This window comes from Panonychus citri, unplaced genomic scaffold (assembly GCF_014898815.1).
Source record: "Panonychus citri isolate SS breed McGregor unplaced genomic scaffold, ASM1489881v1 Contig00100, whole genome shotgun sequence".
In the NCBI taxonomy this organism is placed as follows: domain Eukaryota; kingdom Metazoa; phylum Arthropoda; class Arachnida; order Trombidiformes; family Tetranychidae; genus Panonychus; species Panonychus citri.
In genome coordinates this window covers 201917-208842 of record NW_026515505.1, presented here as the reverse complement: position 1 = coordinate 208842, position 6926 = coordinate 201917, and positions in this window count along the sequence as shown.

Genomic DNA, 6926 nt, shown 5'->3' with positions numbered 1-6926 from the left:
CATGCTAATTGTTAATTGGGTTCGGAAAATTCAAGCAATCAAACAAAAAAAGATTTAACATTAATTTTCCATAGACAAAAACTTTTCAAGGATTTTAACATTTTTTTCTTTGAAAATAGAATTTTCAATGTTAAATATAGGAAAATTTCAGTCTTTTTGTTTAATTGCTTGAATTTTCCGAACCCAGTAATTAGCATGAAATCAAATAAACTATCGATGTTTCAATCAGATTTAAAATATCGATTTAATCGAAAATTCAAAAATATTGAGATAATTAATGATAAAATGAATTTTATATCATTGAAAGCATTTTGACAGATGGTGCAATTTCTATTATATTATTCTCAAAATAAATCTGATGAGACAAATCGTATCGATATAATACTCATAAGCTTGAAGGTGAATCAAGTCTTTCCTCATGCTGGTTGAGACTGAGAAACAAAAAAAAACAATCAATGACCATAATCATGATGAACAGAATCATTATCACCAAAAATAATATCAACCTTTGAGTGATAATGAATGAAACAAGGTGATAAAGGTAATGGTTAGATTGATGATTGCTCAATATTACCTAATGATGATAATGATGATTATATCCTAACTTTACTGATGATTTTGGATGCAAAATCTTTAAGGTGTGAGAAATATATTAATATATAAAAACGATCCATAGGTAAATTCACTTTGTGGTGTATGCAAATCAATGTAAATTCAATTGTGCAAACAAAGTGTTAATTAACTTTTGATAACTGAATTTATTATTGACTGGAAATAATGATGATAATTTAACATTCTTGTTGGAGGGCAAAAGAAAATCAATTGATATTCCAATGTAAATATTGGTAAAGAAATGATATTATACTTTTATTACAACCAGAGAACAGAAAAAAAAATAATCAGTGAGAGAAAAAAATACAAATTCTGATAACAATAGAAATCACATTGAATATTATATTGTATTCATTGTAAACAAAATGTTTTCTTTTCATCATCATCATCATCATCATCATCATGATATTCCTCACCCATTGTATCATTATTTTCATTCTCATTTTATTTTATTTTATTTCCATGAAACTTTCACAACAACAACAAGAAATAGTATCTATGGGAAATAAGATAAACATGAAAAATGAAACATTGATAAGTTCACCAAGATAAAGAAACGAGAATCATCTTGAATCAGGGTGAAAGTTGATTGGAAATTCTGAGCAATTTCAATGATGAATGTAAGTCTTACACTCATCGTCATGTTCTGTAACAGTGATAACCATAGATTCATTCATTCATTTTCTCTCTCTCTCTTTCTCTCTCTCTTCCTTGCTCACCAAAATTTCACAACCTTCTTCATCTCTTATTCATATTATCTCATTCTGATCTCCCCTGAAAATATTACAAAGTTAATCTTTCTTCATCCATGAAAATTGTAACAGAAAAAGAAAATATCAGATATTTGCAATAGAAACACATTGATGATGATCTTCACTTATATAATTAATGAGTCAATGTGATGATTTAAAAGCCAATATGTTACAATTAAGCCCAGAGTGATTTATTAATCATTTCCCGTTAGATGAAATCAAACCAGAATTTCAATATATATGCACAATTGATTAATCATCGAAGTCATTATTGCAATTAGTTGTGATTTAAGATGTTGATTGTCAAGAGAAAGTGAAGGAAAACTTATTACAAATAATCATCATATTAACTTGTAAATATCAAGAGAGAGAGAGAGAGAGAGAGAGAGAGAGAGAGAGAGAGAGAGAGAGAATGATGATTTTTTTATCACCATCAACGACAAAAGGTTATCATGAGATGATATCATGAGATTGAATCAACAGGGAATTAACTAATGAATAGATTAAAAACAAAACGCAATCATTTTTAATGATGATGATGATTTGATAATCAAAAGTTGAATTCGAAAGTATTAGAAAAAAGGTTTCATTTAGATTTTTTTCACATCCTTTGTTGATATTATTTCATGATAATGATAATTTCACTTGAGGGTGAAGTTGAAATACTTTTTTCAGTTACTTTTTCATCATCATCATCTATCCAAAAGTTTTCATTATCTATCAACACGATTTGTGTTGAATCAACAGAAATATGATGATATATTATTGAAAGAATGGAGAAAAAATTGTTCGACACAAAGTCAAACAATAATAATGAGATAATATCACTAATCTATTTACAGATGATTTGTGTTTTATTGGAATTTTTTGCATGATGATGAAGATGATTGAGTACATTCAACTTAGAGAGAGAAAGAGAAAGAAAGAAAGAAAGAAAGAAAGAGAGAGAAACGTCATCATGATGACAAGAAAGGTAAATGAAGGGAAAGAAATGAGATCAATGAATCAAGTTTATGATTTAGTTTCAAGGGTAAACTAGGATGGATTCAGGGTACTGAATAATTTCATTTGTTATGTAATCATGACAATAGAAAGAGAGAGAGATAGAGAGAGAGAGAGAGAGAGAAATGGTGATGATGATAAAGATGATAATTAAATGACTTTTATTTTCATCATCAGATGAACAGGTGAAATCAACATTAATCTAACTTTAATTATCTTTTCCCCCTCAATGTTAATATAATAAAAAGCTAATTTAATTTACTTTTCCAATGGATCGGCAAAAAAATGATATTACAATAAATTATCAGAACTTTTTTTCCATTCATTTGTTTGGTTATTTGTTTATCATGATTACTATTATCATCACCCAGGAATATGTAACATGATCAAGTAAATGAATCAACTTATCTCATGTTGATGACGATAATGATCACATGATTTTGTTTCTCGAAACTTTTAATCATTTGATTATCTTATTATGTGAAACTATTACTCTCATGATGAATGAAATAGTTGATTAATTGTTGATAATGTTTGTCTTATTGATGATAATCAAATTATCAAATTGAAACATAACATTTGGAGTTAATTGTTTACAAGAAATTCAAAGTTTTTAATCAACTTGATTTTCTGGTTTTTTCTTTGGGTTTTTTTGCTCAATCTTGACATTTAATTGTTTCCATTATGTTTCTAAAGGTTAATCAACTAACTATTAGTTTATTGTTCATTCTTAATTCACCTTAAATCAATATGTTAAATTGATTGATTGTTTGATATTCACAATTAGCAACAAGAAAATATCAATGTCATGATCATTTGGTTGTATACAAATGAACGATTCAAATCAGTTGTCTAACAATTAGTTAATTTGATTAGAAGCGAATTGAAATCAGATCAACAAATTAAAGTAAATCATCATCATGAGGTAATTAGAAGCTTTTTCCTTTTTAATTGTTGATAAAATGTTTTTATTGTCATTCACGTAATTTATCAGTTGTTTTCACTTTGATTGTTTTGATTGTTGTGTTAATTGTCATGATTATCAATTTACATCATCAACAGATAATCAAAAAAGGGAAATAACAACAGCAACAATTGATTAGTTAATCAACCAAGTTGAGTGTTTAAAAAGGTGAATCAAATAATCAAAGGTGCTCATTAATCTTGAACAATTAACTGTCACTGTGATTGATTCAAATTAAACAAAGACAATTAAATGATTGTCTAACAATTAACTCTTTTGGTACCGGTGTTGATTTAACCGGTTAGCATGAATCAATGACCGATAAACCTAATCAACAATTAAGCTAAATTGTGGTAATCTCACAAATTATTTCAATCTATTTATAATCATCATCATCATCTTAATCTGAAACAATCAATAAAAAACTTAATTAACAATCAAAAGTCAAGATTAGTCAACCATAAAACTATTAATTGTTTAGTTGATTTGATTGCTTCAACTCAAAATTTGCAACAATCAAATTTAATCATGTAAATAATGATGATGGTGGTAATAATAATCAGGGTAAACACAATCGATGAAACAATTTAAAAAGTCAACACAATTTAATCACATAAATTAAATATCATCAGGAAGAATCAATTGTTTAAAAGACTCCATAGAGTGTAATTAAATTTAATTGTTCAAATGTAAATGTAATTGTTGTGTATCATTATTGTTATGGCAAAAAAAAACAGCAAAGTAAATTAAAGTTACATGTGAAAGAGATTGTAAGTTGATCAATTGCAATTAAATCAAATCCTTGAATTGCAAATTTAACTTAATTACTATAATATATCAACAATTAAAGTCCAAAGTAAATGATATCCAATTTTAACATTAAATGACCCGATTGTTGAATTGTAATATTTCAAGTAACTATTCAAATGTGTATATGGGTGAATGAAAAAAAGGTTAATCAGTATCATGGATATATAATTATGAGTAATGAGGAGGAAGAGGGTGAGGTTCATGATGCTATTGAATTGGTGAACAATAATTGAGGTAGAGGGTAAAAAAATCAACATGAACCCTGAACATGATGATGAACAGAAACCAAACCAATGTAATTTGTTTCCAAGTGTATCATTGCTTAGAGAAGCAAATTTAATGGACCAATAATTTTTATCATGATATCATGATGATTATTATTTTTTCAATGAAAAAAAAGAACTTTTTTCATTTCTCTCTCTCTCTCTTTCCCTCTTGATTTTTTCTCCTTGTCTCCCATCTCTCTGTATGCTTCTTCTCCTTTTCCAAATTCTGAATCTTCATGCTTTTCCCATGGAATTCAAAAGAATCTGAAGAAAAAGAGAAAAGTTTTTTTTTAAATATTAATAATACTTCACAAGGGAGTAGTAAAAAATAACTGTACAAATAATGTTCATGATAATATCTCATGAATCTCATGAATCAAATCAAAACTTTTCATTTTCTTTTCTTTCAAAAAATATTCTCGACCTAATCAAACGAAAGTAATTTTACCAAAGTTACCATATGATGAAATGAATTAGTTTGGATTCTCTCTCTCCTTCTGTTCATATTCATGATAATCATCATCATGAATTATTGTCAATGGAAATAGGAAGAGGGTGAAGATGAGGATAATGATGATAACAAGATTATTTTTCATTCGCTGTAAGTATTGGTAAGTGGTTTTGTGAATAGAGGAAGAGAGCAAAGAGAGAGAGAGAGAGAGAGAGAGAGAGAGAGAGAGAGCTTATTCCTAAAGCTTCAGGGTATTCAGCTGAATCTTCAGGAGGAAAAAGTGAAACAAAGAGGAAAAGGTAACCTTGAGGATAAAGAAACAAGATGAGAAATAAAGATGATCGAGAGAGAAAGGAAGAAGGTAATATGATGCATTAAATGTCTAATCATTTTGGATTAGCAAAAGGTAAGAGAGAAGAAGAAGATAAAATCAAGATGGTGGAACAAGTTTTCTACCCCGAGGGCATTAAATTGCAATGAGAATATTTTCCACTTGCAAGTAGAGAAAAAAAAAATTCTCTAAAAAAGAAAATTGTTGCAATTGTTTCTCTTTTTGCAAAATCAAATGATCATCAGAAAAAAATGCAATATATTTATCCCATGAGAGATACTTTGAAGTATCAGCAATCAATTGATTTCTGTTCCAATGCAATTTATTTAATTTGATTCACTTTACATGATTAACTTGATTTAGTTTGCAAATGAGAAACTACCTTTTCCCCCTCACTCATCCTTATAATTATCAACAGTTCTGTGTAATATTAGTTATCTATTGATGTTAATTAACAGTAAATATTATCATTTAATTGGCTGATAATCGTTATATTGGTAACATTGTTGATTTGTTTCATCATCTTCATCCTCATGATGGATATAAAAATATGCAAGATCATTCATCTGTATGAAAAGGATGAGGATGAAAATTATGTTACAGGTCATCACCATCATTATTATTATAATAATCATCATCATCATCTGTTTATCATCCTCTGAACCTCAGGCTCCGTGACAATCATCATCACCATCATAATCATCATAATCATCTCTAAATAGTTACAGAGAAAAAGGTTCATGCTTATCAACGGAAATAAAACTCAGTTTTTCTTGTCTTCCTTTTCCTCTTCCTACTGATCATCGTGCTCATCTTTCTCATGTTATCATTATCATCAACATCCAACATTTTATTTATGAAATGGAAACGAAATGATTATCACCTAAGGGCATTTATTATGTTACACTTTTATCCTCAACAACTGAATCTCAATCCAAAGAAACACATACATAAAATATCACAGGGTTTGAATGCTAATACATTATAAATGTATATTGAATGAACATGTTCAAGTTACATATATATACAGATTTATCATCATCATCATCATCTTCACCATCATCTTACTTATCCCATGAGTTGTAAATCCTGTGTATCATATATATGAATTGAAATATTTCTTGAAACTTTTATTATCATGTTTATATGATCAACCTGATTTGCCAATCATTTGATATGAAACTTTTCATTTCAAATAATATTCATCTTCATGGTTCAACGTTTTCAGGAGATTCAGTTATCATCATCATCGTCATCACTGATTTAACTTGTCATTGATAAAGTTAAAAAAAAGTTCTGAAACTGTCTTCATCATCACCATCATCTACCTCCCACCTACTCTTAGTTTGAACTAAAAGTGACAAAATATCATCATCATCATTGTTAATAGACTGTAATTGAATCAAGTTAATGTTGAGTTAACTTATTTTCAACTTGATGATATTATCATCATCATGAATACATTTCAAATCTAATCCATATTGTCACCATTTTGAAAATTAATATCCAGTAAATTAAATTGTTTCCTCCCATTTAATCACCATCACAATCAATAAATTGTCTCACTTTTTCATGAATGATAATAAATCTCAATTTGATTTCAATACTACACAAGGAAAAAAAGTTCATAAATTGTAAATTCAATGTTCAAATCTTATTATCATTATCATCATGTTGCATTGTAAATGACATGATGACCATTAAATGGACAATACCAATGGACAATAATGAAAAGATT